The sequence below is a fragment of the Chenopodium quinoa genome, unplaced genomic scaffold (assembly GCF_001683475.1).
Source record: "Chenopodium quinoa cultivar QQ74 unplaced genomic scaffold, ASM168347v1, whole genome shotgun sequence".
Taxonomy (NCBI): domain Eukaryota; kingdom Viridiplantae; phylum Streptophyta; class Magnoliopsida; order Caryophyllales; family Amaranthaceae; genus Chenopodium; species Chenopodium quinoa.
Window position 1 is genome coordinate 347,501 of NW_018743691.1, and position 21,867 is coordinate 369,367.

Sequence of the window (21,867 nt, forward strand, 5' to 3'; positions counted from 1 at the left end):
CTTGACAAGTAGTCTTAAATGTACTTAACTGTACTTAACTAATGATAATAATAATACAGTATACACTTATTAGTTATTACACTAATATACTCACATAATGCAGCTATATGCCCAACCAACAATTTTCTGTGGTGTTAGATTTCTCTACAGTTGGCTCCTTGTCCACGCCCTCTGTGATGGAAAATGTTTTCATTATCACCACATGATTTATTATTGATGGAAAATGCTTTCATTATTTTTTTTAAAAAAATCCCAAGTGTGCTCCATCTTGCTCCAATAAATATCTTTTGTATTGTTCATGTAACCGTTGTTGAGAAAAAAAAAAACACATTTAAGTTTATTATCATTGATTAATTCTGAAAAAATAATTAATACAATATAGTTTAATTTACAGACGTTAAGTATGTACTATATGTTTTAGAAAATCCAAAATAAAAAGGTGATCCAAAACAATAATATACCAAAAGGAGTTCCTAAAAAAAATTATAAAAAAAAAAAAAAAAAGTAACAAACCATAAAAAAAAAAAGAAAAAGAAAAAAAAAAACCATGGACATAAGTGGAATTAAAATAAGATGATTATAGGATTCCACAATTTCTCTTCCTTGGTCAAATTAGAATTAAATAGGTTCCACCCTAGCTTCCAACCCAATTTTTCCTTAGTTACTTGAACAATTTTGGCTCAATACTCATTATAAATATAATTAATACAAGGTTTCTATATAATACACCTATAATAGACACATACAATAGTGTAATGGTACTAACAAGTTGTGATTTCAATCGACTTGTTGTCTAACCATGTGAATTTCAATTAACTTTGGATTCTACGTAAAAGATGAAATCTACTATCACCCTTGTAAAACTATTATATTTAATATCTCACTAGTGAAATGTTTATAATCCTCATTAAGGTCGGTCCATTCACAAACCAATTAAAACGTGTATATAATAAAAATAAAAAAAAATTCTTTCATGTATCAGATAATGAGAGTTCAGGTTCTGCACCAGCCACCGGCCATCGCTAGAGTAGATTATAGTGGTCATCATCATATATAAATTTAAGTGGCTACAAGCTAATGAGAAACATTTCCATTTCATAAACATTATGAAAATTTCCAAAAAGATCAATAAAAGGACAGATAATGACAAAATCAAATTCATGATGAAAAGGAGATGCATGAAACACATGCTAGTAGGATGTCACTCTCATGTTACTATTTTGAGAGCTTTTCTTGCATGTTACACAAATTATATTACTCTTTTGTGAGTTGTGAGTAGCACTGTCAAAAACCGAACCGAACCGGTGAAACCGAACCGATTCAAACTGATCCGAATGAGAACCGAACCGATTAAAAACCGATTTTTTGAAACCGAAAACCGACCCGAACCGCATTTTAGTAAACCCGAAACCGAACCGATCCGAGTAATGTTAAACCGTTTTAGAACCGAACCAAATCTAAACCGAACTGGAAAGGAAACCGAACCGAAAATAAACCGAACCGTTTCTAACCCGAAACCGTTTAAACTGGCATAAAAACCGTTATAAACCGAACCGTTTACAAACCGAACCGTTTACAAACCGAACCGTTTATAAACCGGACCGTTTATAAACCGAACTGTTTATGAACCGAATCCTTATAAATCGAACCGTTTACAAACTACTTACTACTAGGAGTGGTTATTGGGTGGGTCAGTGTGGGTCGATGCAGATCATTTACGAAGTGAGTCGGTTGCAGGTCAAGATGAATATTTAGCGGGACATAAATAATAACCAATAACTCGAGATAAAAAAAGGAACAACATATCAATATGTAATGTGACTAAAACTATTAATACTTGTTCTATGAGATTAAAACATTTTAGCAATGAAGCAACACAATATATATTAAGCATCACTAGTTCACTACAATACAACATCCATGTCTTCTTAATTAGATGCAAAACTTTCATCTATCACTTCTTTACCAATTTCAAGGACGTCTTCTTCAATATCACAATCATAACCACGTAACCAATTTTGTGTGGTCACCAACGCCTCAACATTCTTAGGCAAAAGCGCACTCCTATACTTGTTTAAAATACGACCACCCATGCTAAAAGAAGACTCTGAGGCTACCGATGTAATAGGAATGGCCAAAACATCCCTAGCCATAACAGCTAATATGGGGTACACACTACTTTGAGATTCCCAATACTTAAGAACATCGTACTTCTGCCCTTCATAAATTGGTTGTCGAGGAGTACACAAATAAGAATCAATCTCCATCGATGGCCGATTTGATGTGTCATCCTCCTCATCATCATCATTATCAACATACTAGAAAAGTTCAAACAAAATGCTTTTATTAAATAATAAAATTAAAACATAAAATTATTAATTTTGTAAACCACAATAATCAGAAATTGATTACCTTGAATATATCATCATCCAAGTGACTATTTGAATTTTCGATAACAGCTGGGATGGAGGGTGGAGCATTTGTACTTGATGTAAAACCGGAAGACAAAGAAGAATAAAAGTTATACAACTCCAAAAGAGCATCTTTAATCACCTTCGCCTTTTCAACACATGCCTCAACAACATAAAGCACTTTTAACATCTTCATCACTCGAACAAGCTTATAACGAGGATCAAGAACAATAGCAATTGATAGGATCAAACTATATTCATCCCAATAGCCCTCAAACTTTTCAAGCATAACTTTTGCCATGGGTGCAAGTTTAGGATCTATATGGGCTTTACTTATTGTGTGCTCAATTTTTAAAACACTAGCAAAATACAAATTTGCAGTAGGATATTCTGAACCAGAAAATAACACAGTGATTTCATGAAATGGCTTTAGGAAATTACATATTTTAGTAAGGGTATCCCATTCATCATTCGAAAGTTTGAATTCATAACCTATAAACCTATCAATAACCAATTTCAAGGCTTCCTTTGCTTCCAAAGCTTTTCGAATCATCGTATATGTGGCATTCCAACGAGTCACAACATCAAGACGTAACTTTCCATTAAACACACAGTTAACCTCATGAAGAGCATGCTCAAATTGAGTGAGTCTAGAATCTGAAGAATCAATATATTTACAAACCTCACGCAATTTTTGAACACTACTATCAACTTCTTTTAAACCTCTTTGAACAATAATGTTCAAGACATGAGCTGAACATCGAATATGAAAAAATTTACCATTACAAGGAAGAGGAGAAGTCAACATTAAATCTTTCTTCAAAAGGTTAACCATAACATCCATGGATCGAGCATTATCAACAGTCATTGCAAAAGCTTTACCCTGAAGGTTCCACTCCCCAATAAGTTTTAACACAAATTTTTCTACCTCAACACCAGTATGAGGAGGACCACAATATCTAAAATTCAGAATTTTAGACCTAAGACACCAATTTTTATCAACATAATGTGCCGTTAAAGTAAGATAACCTCGATTAGTACATGCTGTCCACAAGTCACAAGTGAAGCTAACTCTACCTTCAATTCCCGAAAAAGATTGCAACAACAAAGACTTAAACTTATCATGCTCATCAATACAATGTTTCAAAATAGTGTTTCTACACACATGATTCACGTTGGGGTTCAAATTCGTAAAAACTTCCCTAAGGCCATGATGCTCCACAATACTTAAAGGATAGGAATGCAAAATTATAGCTCTAGCAAGCAATTGTAAATGACGTGTTTGATTAAACAGGAGCTCAACACCACTTTCATGATTTCCAGGATGGTGTGGATTTTTATTCATGCATGTCTTAGTATGAGCTTTACAAGTTGAAGTACCAGCATTACCTGGAGTTTTATATTCATTACCGCAAACATTGCATCGAGCATATTTTATCGGAGCAAGACCAACCATCTTATCAAAAAAGGTGTAATACCTCCAAACATCTGATGTTCGTCCACGCTTACTACCACTAGTGGTACGTTGAGTAGAATCTTGATTCTGAACAGTAGAATCTTGATTCTTTACAGTAGAATCCTCATCAAAACCAATAAACTCTTGCTCCATTGCTGAAAAAACAAAAACACAACAGTATAAATCAAGTGAAAAAAAAAGGCAAATTAAGGGAAAATAAAAAAAAATAGGCAAATTAACACAGCAGCTCCGGACCTGCTTGCTTCAAGCAAAGCACACCAGCAACCTAGCCCAGCAACAGACAGACAACACAACCCAGCTAACACAAGACGACAGCAAAACCACAGCTGCAATACCCTAGAAAACCAGCAGCAACCAACCCCAGCACCCAGCCTGCAGCAAAGACATCAACTAGGACAGCACAAACCATGGCCAGAAAGACTCTGCTCTGAACAGGGCAGAAAACACCCAGCAGATCCTACAATCTAGCCTTGTACATCTAGCAGATCTGGCCAGACATTAGAACAGCAGCAGCACAGGACAGACCCTAGCTAGTACTACATGTTCTAAGCTGAGGTAGTCCATCTACAATTCAGTCCTAAAATATACTAAACACTATTAGACAACTCCTATCTGAATGCACTTGCACTTTTGCAACAAAACAAAACCCAAACTTAAATCAAAAAATCCTGCTAGCATTCAGCATTAACCCACATAAACAGAAACACTAATGAGAGAACAATGCAGCTGATAGAACAAAGGATAGCATTCAGTATATTTGAAGACTAATAGAGCATTATAGACAAAGCCATACATTTTAAATGCTCAACAAACAGCAAACAGTCACAAAGGCAGACCAGCAACAACACAGCAGCCTGAAAAAAACCAAGCACAATTAATAACACGAAAAGAAACCACGAGCATGAATAAGGTAACCAAATCAACTCAATTGTTGCTCATGGTACTACAACCACAACCCTGATCAGAACTGAGCATAGCCAAAGCTGGTAAGGCCAGAACACCTCACAAATAGATATAACAAAAAATGAACAACAAGAACAATAAAATTAAAAAATCAGAAATTAAATGAACAACAAGAACAATAAAATTAAAAATTACATGAACAACATCAAAAAATCAGAGATTATATGAACAAATCAGAAATTATATGAAATTATATGAACAAATCAGAAGTAAAAATCAAAAAATAAAGACATGCAAATCCTGCAAACAACGAATCAGCAACATAAAACCGAAATGAAAACAAAAAAATTAACATAAAATTACCTTTGAGCAGTGACGGCTTGAAGGAGAGGAAGATTTGAAGATGGAGAACTGGAGAATGAAAAAAAAAAACGAGAATGGATAGATCGAAAAAAAAATCGAAAAAAACGAAACGAAAACAAAAACAATTAACTAAAATTTACCTTTGAGCTATTGAAGGCTAAGAGTTCAGAGCTTGAGAGTTGAGAACTTGAGAGTGAGTGAGGATTCAACGCTTCGATTTGAGGATGAAGAAGAAGAACGGTGAATGCTGTGGAATGAAGAGGATGAATGAAGAGGATGAATGAAGAACCTAATTGCCTTTCAGTCTTTCACAGTTTCACGTTTCACTTTTTTTTTTTTTTTTTCTCTTTTGCATAATATATGAACCACATGTTTATTTAATTATTAAAGAATCAAAATATCTAAATTCTAAATCTAAAATGTGTTTTTCCTTTTGGTTTTTGGAGGGAAATTTCCCACCATATTTTGTTGAAATTGTCAACCAAAATAATGAAATTAATTTTCCACTTTGTAAAAATCAAAATTTTTAATTTTATTTTAATAACATAAACAAACTTTTATACAATTAATTAATTACATGACTTAAAAAAAAAAACTAATTACATTTCTCGGATCCCGATAAAACGATATTCACCTTCATAATATCAGCTTTTAGTAATTTTTTTTAACACACACATTAAAATATTAAGTTCTTTAAATTATAAAATGTGAATCGGTTAGCGTGTAATTTCTAGGCGTTGCGATTAATAAAAAATCGAAAATTGTTCAATAAATAATGATGTCATATCTTAGAGAGTTAGAAGTACTACGGATTTGTTATATGGTTATATTTATATCAGTTTAGCTGTACCTATAAGCAATACACTTGTAATCGTGTAAACTTATAAATGATATAGTTGACTAGTAGATTAGTACATAAATACAAATTACTTAATTAGATATGAGTTATGTCTACATGAGTGATTGACTAATATGACTATATGAGCAATTGTCAATTTAGCATAGCTGCATAACAGATTAGCAGCGTACTAGACTATCATACTCGGTAATATACTAATACCATTTCAGTATTTGATCTACTAGACTCAAGTTAAAAGTTACTCTTTCTGATTAACTTGTTAGTCTAATTAAGTAATTACTAATTACTAATTAGTGACTTAAGCCTTAAGGGTAAACCAGTAAAGGATATACAAAAATATAATAATCTTATGTTTCTCATCCCTTTATACTAATAATATCTAACTATGAGAATATGAGATGGTTATATGTTATGTATCTGTATAATCGATTGAAGGAATCAACATTACCTTCTTCTTCATTAATGTTTTCTTTCATTATACAAATCAAACTACTCTGTAATATCTTCATGTATAACTTTATGCAAATATATAATGATAAACGAGTCTTTTATCAGTCTTGTTGACTAATTAAGTATCGAATACCAAATTGCAAATTTCGATGTCACAACAACTCATCAAATCATGATTATGACACTATTAACTAAATGATCAAATCAGAAGCAGATAATAATCTGATAGTAAAACAATAATACATTAATGCACTAAACTTTTATAATCTACTTCATAATAAACTAGTAAGATCAGTATAGCTAAACTTAAATCATAACATGATATGTATTTATAAAATTAATGAGAATTTGCATATAATATGATGCCTCAATATGAAGTGATGAAGTCTCGGCTTGATATAAAACTTGTTAACTAGCAAAAAGTTAGAAAGTAGTACAAAATTTTTTGAAATCAAAAACAGACTCGAACCGTAATTTAGTAAATCTGAAATAAAACCGATCTAAATAATGTTAAATCGTAGAAGAACCAAACCCGTGAACGAACCGAACCAGTTATAACCGAACTAAAATAAAACTAAACCAAAAAACAACCGAACCGTTTCCAACCTGAAACTGTTTGAACCGGGATAATAACCATTTACACCGAACCGTTAACAAACCGCAACCCGTCTGCACCGAACCGTTTACTACCTGGAATTTTTATAACCCGCACCGTTTACAAACCGAACCGAATTTAAACCGGGTTAAAAACCATTTACACCGAACCGTTAACAAACCGCAACCCGTCTGCACCGAACCGTTTACAACCCGAACCAAATTTAAACCGGGTTAAAAACCGTTTACACCGAACCGTTAACAAACCGCAACCCGTTTGCACCGAACCGTTTACTACCCGGACCGTTTACAACCCGGACTGTTTACAACCCGAACCGAATTTAAACCGGGTTAAAAACCGTTTACACCGAACCGTTAACAAACCGCAACCCGTTTGCACCGAATCGTTTACTAACCGAACCGTTTATAACCCGAACCGAATTTAAACCGTTCAAGAATAAACCGAAACCGAACCGAACCGATAATTATTTAAACCGAACCGAAACCGACCCGTAAGACATTTGAACCGATTTCAAACCGACCCGATTTCAAACCGAACCGATTTCAAACCGAACCGATTTCAAACCGAACCGAAACCGAACTGTCAAACCGTTTTGACAGTGCTAGTTGTGAGTCTTGTCTTCTTAATTTAACCTAAAAGGGGCCAAGCTTGTAATAAAGGAATTTGAGAATTAATATGAGATTGGGCCATCCAACAAAGGAGAGCCCACCCCTACTCATTTACGAAGCCCAAGAGTTAAGCATAAGATAGTGCTATTAAACGCAAGATTTAAAAATTTTATGGCACACAATTAAAGTGAACCCTACAATTTTTTTTTTCAAGCTGTAATTCATTTGAGAAATAGTTTGTCTACCTTGTGGAGTTGTGGTTGGCCGCACACAAAATGACTGGTGTGATTGTGTGCCATGTCACCACTTATAAAATAATGAAATTATTATACTATAGAAAAATAAGGAAAAAAAAATCCAATATACATCATTTAATGTTAGTTGTCACTTTTAATGTGACATTTTCCTACTGAACCCATATATATGCTTAAAAATGTTTTTGGAAATGTTTATGAATCTCAAGAATCAATATGAATGGAAGAAACTATAGATATACTAATGAATATGAAAACTAGAATCTTTATTGAAACTTGACTTAATGAAACTATTCATCTTACATAAATACGGAAAAACCAATCAAGGTGATATTAGTTCGGACCCGTTCTTTTGAACTTCAGAGCCTAGTAGAATAACTGTTCGTTTTTGAAATTATTATTTTTTGTTTCAAAAAAGAACAGTTATTATTATTATTTACTTATTTATTTATTTTTTGACGGTAAGCAAGGCAATATTATTAATTAAAGCATGATTAAAATAGACACTAGAATTTCCCTCAAAAAAAAAAAAAAAAACACTAGAACATACTTTATGATTTATATAGCATTTTGGGCCAAATTGTTAAGGAGTGGGCTTAACAATCACGGAGAAGGACTAAAATCAAAACGGACTAAGATAAAACAATTTAACAAATTGGGCTAAGAATATGCTATAAATATGGGCCAGTCTATCCTAAAGGGAATAAGGCTATCCTAAAGGAAATAAGACTAGGATATTGAACTAAAAGATCTTTAAAGATCTTTCTTCAACTTGATCTCTAGCTCGGAATAATTAAGCACCACGTATATTTCAATTTGGAATATTTGTCAAAAAGACCCTTTTAAAAGCATCTTTTTATGAAAAAAACACTTTAAATTTTTTTTGAATAAAAAAAATTTATCACCATGTTCATTTTTTTGGCGAGAGGAAACCAATTTCCCTAATTACCCTCTAATTAATCCCTCCCCCTCCGGACCCGTTGTCCAGATTTGGTGGGTGAAGGGATCTGGGCGGCGGGTCCGGTGGGTGAGGGGGTTGCTTCCAAGGGAGGTGGAAAAGGAGGAAGAAAGGGAAGGGCCAAAAGGGTGGTTGGGGTGTTTTTTTTTTTAAATGTATAAATTAAATCTAATTATTAAGTAATTGGGTAGGTTAGAGGTTAATTAGAAGAAATGAGAGAAAATTAGAGTCTAATTTAAGTTAATTAGAGGATAATTATAGAAATGGGTTTCCTCATGCAAAAAAAATGAACGTGCTGGTTTTTTTTAAAACCAAAAAGCTTTTAAAAGGGTGTTTTTTTTTTTCGCAAAATGGTATTTTTAAAAGTTTTTTTAAAAAAAAAAAATTTCCTTTCAATATTGGATTTTTTTTTTGAAGCCAAGTGAAGGTTAGTCTATAGAATCTTCACTTTAATCTAGGCTTTAGAAAAGATAAGCGTAAAGTACTAACTCAAGACAAAGAAAAAAACTTTAATGTGTACAATGAGGGAGGCATACCTTTGTTTAGTCACAATAGAGGTGATAAAAAATCGGGCCCAAGCTGGGCCTTAACACAATTTCTCGTGTCCAAACCCGTAAAAAGGTAGCGGGTTTATCGGGCTAAAGAGGACTTACAAACCGGGTTCGAGCTTTTTTAATTTAAAAGTGTTTTTATGCTTGTCCAAACCTAATTATTTATGGCTAGATTCTAGTCTAGGCATCTTACCCTACACCCCTTCCCCCAAATACTCAATTTCACTACATAAACAATAAATAAATAAATAAATAAATAAATAAAATAAAAAATAAATCAAACCATTATTCTCATTTCACTTTCTTTCTCCTTATCCATTTTTCGTATTTTCTCTCTCTACACCCATTTTTTGCATTGTCAAATCCGAATATTTCTACGAAGTTGTGACAAATTATCAAATTTTTTTTTCAATTACTACAGAATTCAACAAATCAAGGTCAATATTCAAAGGAGTAAGTTATTTTGTTCATATTTAGTTCGAAAAGGAGTATAAACCCTAGTTTTAATAAATTTTTGTTGCAATTGTGTTACAGGAACAACATCGAAGTATAAAACATGGAAAAGAGTATTAATTATTGCATATTAATAATTTTTACTAATTTTCGTTTAAATATTAGTAAGCTGAACAAATACATTTTGATTTTTGGGTATGAAGAGTGTTTTTTTTTTTTTTTTTTTTTTTTTTTTTTTTTTTTTTTTTTTTTGCAGTACGAGGGAAATAGTTTTAGAGAAGAACATCAAAGGATCTGGAGAAAAGTAAGCACTAATTAAATTAGTTCGTAGTTTTTTTTTTTTTTTTTTTTTTGTTTTTTTTAATGAATGTTCATTTTCGTTTTGAAAATGTTCATTTATAAATAAGTATACAGTCATTCACATGTTAATTGATGATTAATATAATTGTTCATTTGTGTATTACTACATAGTCATTTGTATTAATGTTCGGAAAATTATTTTGATGAGTGTTCATTTGTATTTTGGCAGATGTATGTTCAATCAAATAAAAGTATATGATTTTCACATATATTAATATACGATTATTAGAATATTGATAAATATTTATATTTTGGCCATCCTCTTCAAACATTTCATGCTCGGTTCAATTTTGAGTTTCAATATATGTCTTTTTCATATGGATATATGGTAAATCACATATTGATAGCTTTGATAGTTATACACATATATATTTCATGTTCATTGATTGATATCTTTCATAGGCATTTATAAACCTACTGTGGGGAATATTTCAAGCCATCCCACACTTGAGCCCCACTGTGATCATACACTTAAGCATGGTGGCGTCCAAAGAGAGGGAAGGTAGAGTAAAAGAGTCGCCAACAAGTTTTAAGAACTTGTAAACCGTTCACAGGGTGAAGGTTACACCCCTTAACGATCCAGGAGATCGTTAACTCCAATAGGTCTGGAACCAAGACTGGAAGTTTGGGGATGAAGGTACAAATCCAACCTAAAAGAGACTGAACTTGCCCTAATAATAGGCATCTACTTTATTCTTCTCCTATTCATGTGCGCTTTCTGACTAACATACAATCAGTAGGTTAACCCTAAACCTGTTTATCTATGTTGGTTGGATATTAATGCAAAAATAAAACTATTATTGGCGATCACTTGAATTATAATCATATTATCCCTAAACAAGATTATTAATTATCTTATTAAGCGTGATTACAAGTACAAATTCCCTTTAAACATGCATAAAAGGCGTGATCAAGCATTAACAAGAATGAATCATCAAGCAACATAATAACAATAATCATAATAATAATCATAATCATGTTAAAGCATAATAATAGCAAGATCCTAGGCATGATATTAACAAGATTAATAACAAACCCTAGCATGTCACTAAACAATAAAGAATCAAACCTTTAGCCTTAACATGATACTAACATGATATTAGGAAAGACATAGGAAGCATTCTTTGAATCATACATGATATTAGAAATATTAATTATTACCCTAAACATGATACTAGGAAGCAATAAAACATCCTAACATGATACTAGGAATCAAAATAACAATCTAAGCATGATTTCTATATCATAATATCAATTAAACAATTAAATCACTTACTTCGATGCCTCGTATATCTTTCTAATAACAAAATACACACGTCGTAGTAACTTCAAGGAAAAGTAATAAAAATCAAACAATTAAATTAAATAATTGAAATAGAGATTAGGGACCAAACCCTCATAAATTATCAAACCTTTCACGTCTAGGGTGAAGGCAACTTTGATTTGGCTAGGTGTAATGTATGAGGAATTTTGTGAAAGGGAAGGTTTAGAAAAAGAAAAGAGAGATAGAGAAAGCTTCTAGCTTTTTAGAGAGAGAAAGAGAAAGAAGATTGATTGTGAATGTAGATGCCTTGAAAACAGGGAGATACGACCCCTATTTATAAGAAAAATAGCACGGGATCGAAGAAAATCATATTTGGAATAAAACTTCTCCTGTCGCATACGACAAGAGTCAGCACCAAACGACGAACTCGTCGCCAGGCGACGAAGGTCAGCGCGTGGCGACGACTATGTCGTCTTGCGCTGGTCCAAAAGTCAACACGCTTTTTCACGCGTAATTACCTTCAGCACCGGTTGCATGTGATTATGCGTCCGAGCAGTTTTTGAAATCAGATTTAATATTTTTATTCTAAATAAAACATTCTTTTAAAATAATAGGATTAATAGGCCCTCCTCTAGATCATCGGGCCACCTTTGAAAATCGTTGGGCCTAATCCAATTTAATCCACAACTTCCTCATAAGTCATCGGAATTGGGCCTATAATATATCATTGGAAAGCTGTTTTCGAGTCCAATCCAACTACACTATTATTGGACTTTTATTATGGACCAAACCAAATTAGACTGGCTATTTTCATAAACAGGAGTAAGAAAAAAAATATTTTATAGAAAACAGAATGAGAAATATTTTAATAAAAACATCCTCATCATTAGACTTTCCACACTTTCACCTCATTCGATAATCAAATGACGCGAAAGGTATTCATCACCGGGTTTGGTTTTGGGGAGACACATTTGGGTGCCTATACCTACCAATACATGTTCATTTATATATTAATAGATGTTCATTTTCATATTGAATTAAAGATGTCCATTAGTTATTAATAGCTATGCATTTCCATATCAATGGATGATCATTTGTACACTATTTTATGTTCATTTATATATTAAAATATGTTCATTTTCGTATTGATCATTTCAATTATTATACTATTCATATTATATGAAAATTGATTCATTTCAACACTTATTCATGCTCAAATCTAACTAAAAATTCATTTATTTTTGTCTATTAGTTTAACAAAGAATCGTGGATGTAGTGAGTTACACCACACAATAGCAAGAAAAAAAATAAGGAAGACGACAAAAATAAGGAAATCAAGAAGGCATGGATTTACGCAACACGGACCAATAACACGAGCTTGAATTTTTCGATTTTGGATTGAGAATTCATTGTGTATAATAATATGTGTGGAATTGTGTTGTATATTTATACATTCAATAAATTAATTTTTGGTGATATACAATTTCTATTTGATTTTAATAAGAAGGAAATAATTTTTTCCCCCCAAAGTACTATTACAAACCACATCCTTCAAAAGCAAAATATATATATATATATATATATATATATATATATATATATATATATATATATATATGTATGTATGTATATGTTATGAAAATATTGTGTGGATATCCATTATCCTCTTTGTATGTTTCCGGATTATTCTAGATCTAGGGTTTATTGTTATCTAAGCAAACCCTACTTATTATATTTTGTGTATATATACCCCTAATATATGGAATAATATAGACAGATCAATTCTCTCTCAATCTCTCATCTTTCCCCCTTATTTCACAACACGTTATCAGCATCAAAGCTCTAAATGATTAATAGTTCTTTTGATTCATATACATATACATAATTGCTTTTTGATTTGATTGACAGTTCATCGTATGCAAGAAAGTTATTTGGGTTTAGCAATATATTGTACTTCCTTCTTGATCTTTGTCTCGTCGATTGAGTGTCGTCTCAAGCAAAAATATATGATAAAACAAAATCAACCCTACCCGGCTAAGGAGACGAGTTTAATAGCAACTTTACGGGTATCCTTATATTATTTTCTCCATATTTTATTGAATTTGTCAGATTATTGTCTTTCTTAAAATAAACTAATTATAGGGTATTAAACTAGTCATGTGATTGATTAATTAATTTATATGCTCTGTTTTTTATGAATGAAATATGAAGCTCATTAGATATGGGATATTGCTATTGATTTGTTTCAGCTAAGTTGTCATATTTGAATATGTCTAATATTGTTTTGTTTCGGCTAATTTGTCTTATTTGAATATCTATAATTTTTTAGAATGATATTAGCTGATGGTTTCATCATCAATCTCCGTCAAATTACGTGATGATCTAATGTATACATGTTGCTTTCAATTGTATCTGGTTTACCACCATCATAGAGTGTTCAAGTGTATTAGTTATGAACTGTTTTAATAGTTTTAGATTATATTTTTTTGGATTTAGATAAGTTTCAATAAAATACATAAGATGTTAATTAAATCCTTCTTAAAGTTTGAACATTAGATATATGTTATAGGATTTAATGAAGACTCAAATACTTTTATACTATCATAAACCTGCGAGTTTTTCCCTCATCACTTCTTTAGTTCCCTTTGAAGTCGAGTGAGTATCAAGAAAGTGTGATTTTGAGAAAATAATGATTGTTAATCCATGTGATAAACTATGTTACAAAGTATTAGAATTGCATTTGGTTGAATGAATTATTCCATTGGTTTAGGTTGACTACAAGAATAATCTTAGTTTTACCTTGTATAAGTTTCGTTACTTCTAATTGTTTACTTTGTATTTGGTTTTGTATAAAGTATAGCAAACAAATTATGCTATTATTATTGTTTTTATTTCGTGATTATGCCTACTCATTGGCTCATTGCTATCAAACTTAATTAGCTTTATCACACGATTTTGTTATGTTTATGTGATATGTTTATTATTAATAATCTAAGATTATCTATTATTCATCATCATGATAATCTATTATAAATATATTTATCTAAACTAGATCCTAAGTCTTTATTTATAATATTTTTCTCATGGTATGTTTATATCTTATACTACGTATTGTAGATGACATGTGTATTTACATAGGTTTAAATGTTTAATGCTAAAGAAATTTAAAATATTTTTGATTTATTATGGAGTATTGTTACGATATAATTTCCTAAATTATATCTCAAAATTAGAGGATATACTTCACCCTATTAGGAGATATTGATAAATATTGTGTACGTAATCCCAAGTGATAATTAGATGGAATATATGTAAACTAGGAGTAGATTGATTATGCACACGTAATCCTTGGCTTGAATCAAGGACACGGTTATGGAGTATTGTTATCACTTGTATATTTAGACAGTGAAGTGGAATAAAAGAAAAAAGGCAGAGAAAATATTGTGGAAAATTTCTTAACTGGTATACATAATATTTAGTTATATAATATGCCTAAGCTAACTGCTCAAGAAGTCTTAATTTGATCAAATTATGTGATTATGATGAGTATGGATTAAACATCATGGATAAAAATCATGGATTATTTTTATAGTAATGTATTGAAGTCTTTAACGATGATTGTAATATTATTTGTGCTTTTACGGGTGATATTACTTACACTTGAATGACGCTATATTATAATTTATTGACCTCATGAATAATAGGTTCTACAAATATTTACAGTCATAATCAAGAACTAATAGATATGATGAGTATGATTTGGTTTGTTTTTATGATATGTAGCATTATATTGTTACTAATTACCCTTATGAGTGAGATTGCTAATATTTATTACATGATGTTTGATGAGTAATGTGTGATCAATATCAATAGTATTTGATTGTATATGTCTACATAAAATTAGATTATTGGAATGATGAATTTATTTGAACATGTAATTTTTGTATATACAATGGATCTGAAGTAACCTAAATTTATGAAAGCAAGGGTCAAAGACCTTCAAGAATATTATGAAAACATAAATGGCTAATATAGTTTCTAAAGTATGTTGACTAGATTATCCATCATGTTAAAATATATAATTAAGGAGTAGATGAATCTTTCTTTTGGTTGAATATTTTAATAGCAAACTCTATGTGAGATCAAATTGATGAATGATAGCTAACTAAACTCACTAGCTCATTCCCAGAAGTGAATGAGAAATTGCATGATTGAAAGAAAACTAATAAGCATGTTTGCGTAATGTTTATTTAATTCATTATATTATTCGTGAAAAAAATTCATAAGAATATCTATTGGAACAAGAAATAGTGTTATGAGTTCAAGAAATTAATCATGACAGTATAAGCAACTTACTTACAAAATTTATTATGCCCATATATACTTATAAGAGATTAATATAATTGGGCAAGAGTTACGGGTTGACTTTATAAGAGTAATTATGCTTAATACATGCATTGATAAAAGAATTTATGCCTTAAAATTTGGATGAGATTTATTGTTGGATTCACTTTATTCCCCATATACAAGGATTAGGGGAGATTGTATTCATTCCATTATTTTATGTAATCCTTGCACGTAAATAATAAAATATATTGATGGTCAGTTTGATATATACATTAACTTTAAAAAAAAAAATCAAAGATTTATTAAATAGAAGTGGCCACATGTTAATTAAATATTTTGTAATGATACCATCCTGAAGATGGATATGAATATATGTCATTGACTATATACCAGCTATTAATGCTCCAATGAACCTAAAGAACGCCAGAAGCATGATAGCCCAATGGGTTCCAAAGATAAGAAACTTCAAATAGGAAAAGGAGCAATTATTGACAATAATTTGACGAGGTGATGCATTTAATTTGAATAGATCTCTAGAAGAGATTATATTTATTAATGATATGTACCATAATTATATAAAATACTCCAGAAAAGTATGAAATGTCCAACAAGGTTAGCATGTATCAAGATTATACTCCAGCGTATGAGTAATTATTGGATTATGATTGTCTTGCCTATCGTATAAAGAAACACATGTTGGTGTTATAATATCACATCATATTCATGGCCATGCATAATGTAAGTTTAACAAAGTGATCACTAGTGTTGGAAAACTGACCAGAGTTCAAATTTAGAGAAGTGATTGGATGTGATAATTAAATTAGGCCATCCGGGTTTAATAATTACCCGTTATGGAAACCTGAAGTTTCATTTGATATTGTGCTGACACGCTCTCTCAATGTTAGATATATGAAATGAATTGAATGGCAAGACATAACATTGAGATTGAGCTATATTTGGATTGTGATTCATAATAATTTCTATTGATGAAAATTTAAAGATTTAATAGGTTTTGATTTCTTATAAAATAATAATAATAATAATATTAAAAATAAATAAATAAATAAATAAAAAAGAGTAATGGGTGACCAGAAGTTTACCAAAATAACTTATATATTGCTGTAAACTATCAGGGGACCAGAAGCTCACTAAATACATTATTTAAAGCTTTAAAGATCCAGAAGATCACCACCTAGTTGAATTACAAGCAAGTGATCTATGCTTGTATAACAATTCTTTTGATTGGCGCTATTATATGTCAGCACATAAGAAATTAGAAAAGAATGAAAAACGTACAACTGCATAACACATGTCTCCCCATAGACATTGTTTTCAGAAGATATTATGAAAAGGGTAATATATAATAAATACACATGCAATGTAAAATTAATGAAGAAATGATTCTTCATTGAAGTTGTTCTCCAGAAGAGATGAAACTTGTTTAACACAATTCTTTTGAGAAATTAATATTGATTGTGATCTTCCTAATGAAGTGAATTTTATTAATGCAAATTTTTCTACTAAGTTGGTATATAATAAGACGCCCCTATAAATGAGATATTTTACCAACTTAGGGGGAGAAGAAGAATTAGCAAAAGTTGGAAAAATTAATTAAAAAAATATAATCCCTATAATGGTAGTTTGAAAAGTTATATGCCAACTTTTGTATATATATATATTATCAAGATATGTTGCACATCTATGATTTGATTTGTATTCAGTTATGACTCATGTTGCATAGCGTTGAAGATACATTTTGGTCATATTAATTATGTGTATACATTGAGATAGAATCTTGTCAATTATACTTGAATCACTACACCTGAAGTGTAGATTGTATGATCGGTTCCAAAAAAAAAATAATGATATGTCTAATAAATATGATATTTGGCAAGATAGTGCAGTTGACACTAATAGTGTAATAGTATATAAATACCATAGTGTATGAAATACCCTAAAAGTGGTATAAATATCTGAATTATTATAATAGATGGCCTATGATGTAAGAAAAGTTATGATGGTACCAATGAGAAATGTATTCAGATATCATAGTAAAATAGCATGCCGAATGTAAGTTAAAGGAATTTTATGATACCGGTACACAATGGAACCGATGAATCATATGCATATGCATAATGGAATGGACTAGTGAATAAAGGATCTGAAATATATGTACATTTTGATGTCGACATAATGAAATGATCATAAGTTTATCATGGACCCGAAGTCCAATGAAATATGGATTTTTAAATCCACACTGTACAGTGTCTTGCGTCATTTTGAGTCTTATATTCATGTACATGTGAGTCATAAGTTAATGGTTTATTGCATATGTATGAAGTTGTTAGATGTATTACTCACTGTATATTTTGTTTAATATGTTAATATGTTATCATGTTTTCTATATCTCATATTGTATGCATCAGTTTCTTACCATGACTGTCGTTTATGTGAATGTTCATTCAAAGTATAGTAAGACATATTTACAACTTTAATGAAAATTAGAAAGAGATATTTATATTCCAATGGGCTTATAATTGTAATGAAATTATTGATGACACTGATTTAATTGCATGTTATGAATCATGTAAGATGAGTTCCTGAAGAACTTATATTCTTGAATATTGCAATTACTAACAAACTCTTGAAAATCCAATGTAACTACATCATTGACATCTCAACCTGAAGTTGAGCATATGAGAGTTAATGAGATTTACTATTTGTATTTGTAAGAGAGCTATCGTGTCAATTATGAAACATCTAAAGAGTATCAATGGAATACTTATGCGTGAGAATGTTTTCTTATGGTCCAGAAGAACCATGATTAACGTATATAATTACATGTGTTATATTATAATTCATATGAGATTGAAAAATGACATTAATAATATCAAGTTTTTCATCAAATTATTATTAATGAATGTTTGATCAAATAATGATCATCAATAACGACTTTCAGAAGAAGTCATAACCGCATAAGTTTAACCTTTAAATCAACTGTTAAACAGAGATTTGAAATATTGATATTAGAGATAAACACATGTATGGTGAAATGAAGACACTTCACATGTTAACGTGAAGACTTGAAGATGCAATTTCAATTTAGGAGGATCGAAGATCATATCAATGAGTGATATTTTACTGCATATGAGAAGATATACAACATATTGGATTCATTGTTGCGGCACTAGAAGATCTCAAGTTATGTATTCATCAGGGAGAGAAAATACGCGCTGCACTCTTTTTCCCTTGACCATGGTTTTGTCCCACATTGGGTTTTCTTGGTAAGGTTTTTAATGAGGCAGCATCTCGAGCGTATTACGAAGAATGTTGTACTCTTTTTCCTTAATTAAGTTTCTAACCCATTGGGTTTTTCCTATTAAGGTTTTAACGAGGCACAATCTTCGATAATGGACATCCAAAGGGGAGTGTTATGAAAATATTGTGTGGATATCCATTATCCTCTTTGTATGTTTCCGGATTATTCTAGATCTAGGGTTTATTGTTATCTAAGCAAACCCTACTTATTATATTCTGTGTATATATACCCCTAGTATATGGAATAATATAGACAGATCAATTCTCTCTCAATCTCTCATCTTTCCCCTTTATTTCACAACAATATATATATATATATATATATATATATATATATATATATAATAGAAAAACAACATGTTCATAACACAAAAAACTAAATATTCATAAAAACTTGTATTTGTGGTTGAGCTTTTACAATTGTTGGCTTTGAACCATCATTCGCTAACTATATTAGAATATACATGTTCATAATCACACTTGAATGATCAATAGAAAACTGTACAAATTAAAAGCTAAGGGCTTGTTTGGCATCATTTTTGGTTTTCAGTATTTTTTTTTTAAAACTAAAAACAGAAAACAAGAAAAAGACGTTTCCATTTTTCTGTTGTCAGTTTTTAAAATTATTATGATTTTAATAAGTTTAAATACCTTTTAATCCATTATGTGACATATATCACATACTTTCATACAACAAAATCCAAAAAACAGAAAAGCACAACAATACCAAACAAACCCTAAACATTCAGTTCTTGTATCAAGTCTCTCATAGGACCTAATATTTCTACATTTATTATCTTTATAACCCTCATCAGAACAAATAAATCCTTTCATAGAAAATGAATCATCTCTTCGCCTCTTACTCCTCCAAACTCTCATTCCAAAACCTTTTATAAAAAAATACTCCTTATACATTTCATAAGCATCATCTTTGGAAGGAAATTGTTTCCCCAAAAAATCAAACTGATTTGTTTCTTAAAAAATAATAGCATCCTCTTTTCCCACTGCAATAAATAAACATGTAACAAATGAACACTATATAGTAGCAGTAATTGTCAATTACAATAATGCATTCGATCACTTATAGTTAAATTACTATATGTAAAAATATAAGTGATCATCTATATAGTTACATAATTGAACATTATTTATGAAACTATAAAACATTAATAATCATTAAAAATCACATGTACAACTTATAATTCCATAAACACAAGTATATATATAAATGAACATTTATAATTGCATAATTGAACATTATTACAACAATACAGAATAACAAATATTAAGATATTTTATTAGGGAACAAATATTAAAATACGTTCACTAGTTAAAAATAGATATGAGTATCTTTAAAAGAATGAAAATCATTGAAATTCACATGTACAACATATATATTCAAATACAACTAAAATAAACCTATAGTTTACTATAAAAAAAAAACATACATTAAACATAAATGAACATTTACTATTACGCAAGTGATCAATTTTTTTAACTAAGATTATTTTTATACGACACAACAAGCTGATAAAAACAATCGGTTAGCAATATTATTATAACAACTATAGATGTTCATAGAAGACACACAAAACTGGAAAAGCATCAATCAAATAATAAGATTACAATCAAAATTACAAAATAAAAACAATAACGCAAATAAGAATCAAATTAGAAGAATATTACAACCAAAACTATATATGAATCAATTAATAACAACAATAACAATAATAAAACCAGAGCATTATCAAAATTAAAATCAATACAACAAAAACTATGAAATCAAAGCATTATAATCAAAATTACTCACATTAATTGAATCACAAATTACTCACATTAATTGTTAAACGAGTCTAGTAAACCAAGGAGGAAAAATAGAGTCACAATCATGATCAAATGCAATTTTTTTTTTTTTTTGAAAAGACATGATCAAATGCAATTGAGATAGAAATCTCCATGGAAGAAGAGAAAAATTTGAAAAATAAAATAAAATAAAAAAACGTAGGAGAGAGCAAGTGAAACTAGTTAAAAGAGGAGAGAGAAATTAAAATTGGTGAAATGAGGAGAGAGAAAAAGAAGGAAATTTGGTCTGAAAAGAACATTTATACTTGCTTGAATGGAAAGTAAAGAGCAAAACAAAAAAAAATGAAAAAAAAATAAATAAAACTTACGGGGGAAGGGGGATAAAACGATGTAATTAGTTGGGGGGTGTAGGGGAAGCTGCTTAGCCTAGAGTGTTGGGAAATTTTTGTAGTCCAAACCCGCCCTATTTTCGGGCTAGGGGGCTGGGCCAATGTTGATCACCTCTAGTCATGTATTACTCCATTTGATTTTTGTAGGCTTGTGTAAGAAGAGGGAGGTGCGTCCATTTTGTTTATCGAGATGATGGTTTGATATTGCATGACTAGGTTGTTCAGAGCGTGATCTAAGTCAAACATCAAACTGTTTTTTTTTCGTGATTTGTAGTTTTAAATTGTAGTGTAGTTAGAACTTTGACCAAATTGCTATTTGCGGTTTAGGTACGGTTTCAAAATAATTTTAACCAAACCTCATCACGACTATAAACCACTTTTATAATTTAGTTGTATTAAATTAAAAAACATATAAAGGTTTAAAACTAACCTAGCATTACTATATCATTATACGGAGTACAAATGTTTTATGCTTCGTAATTA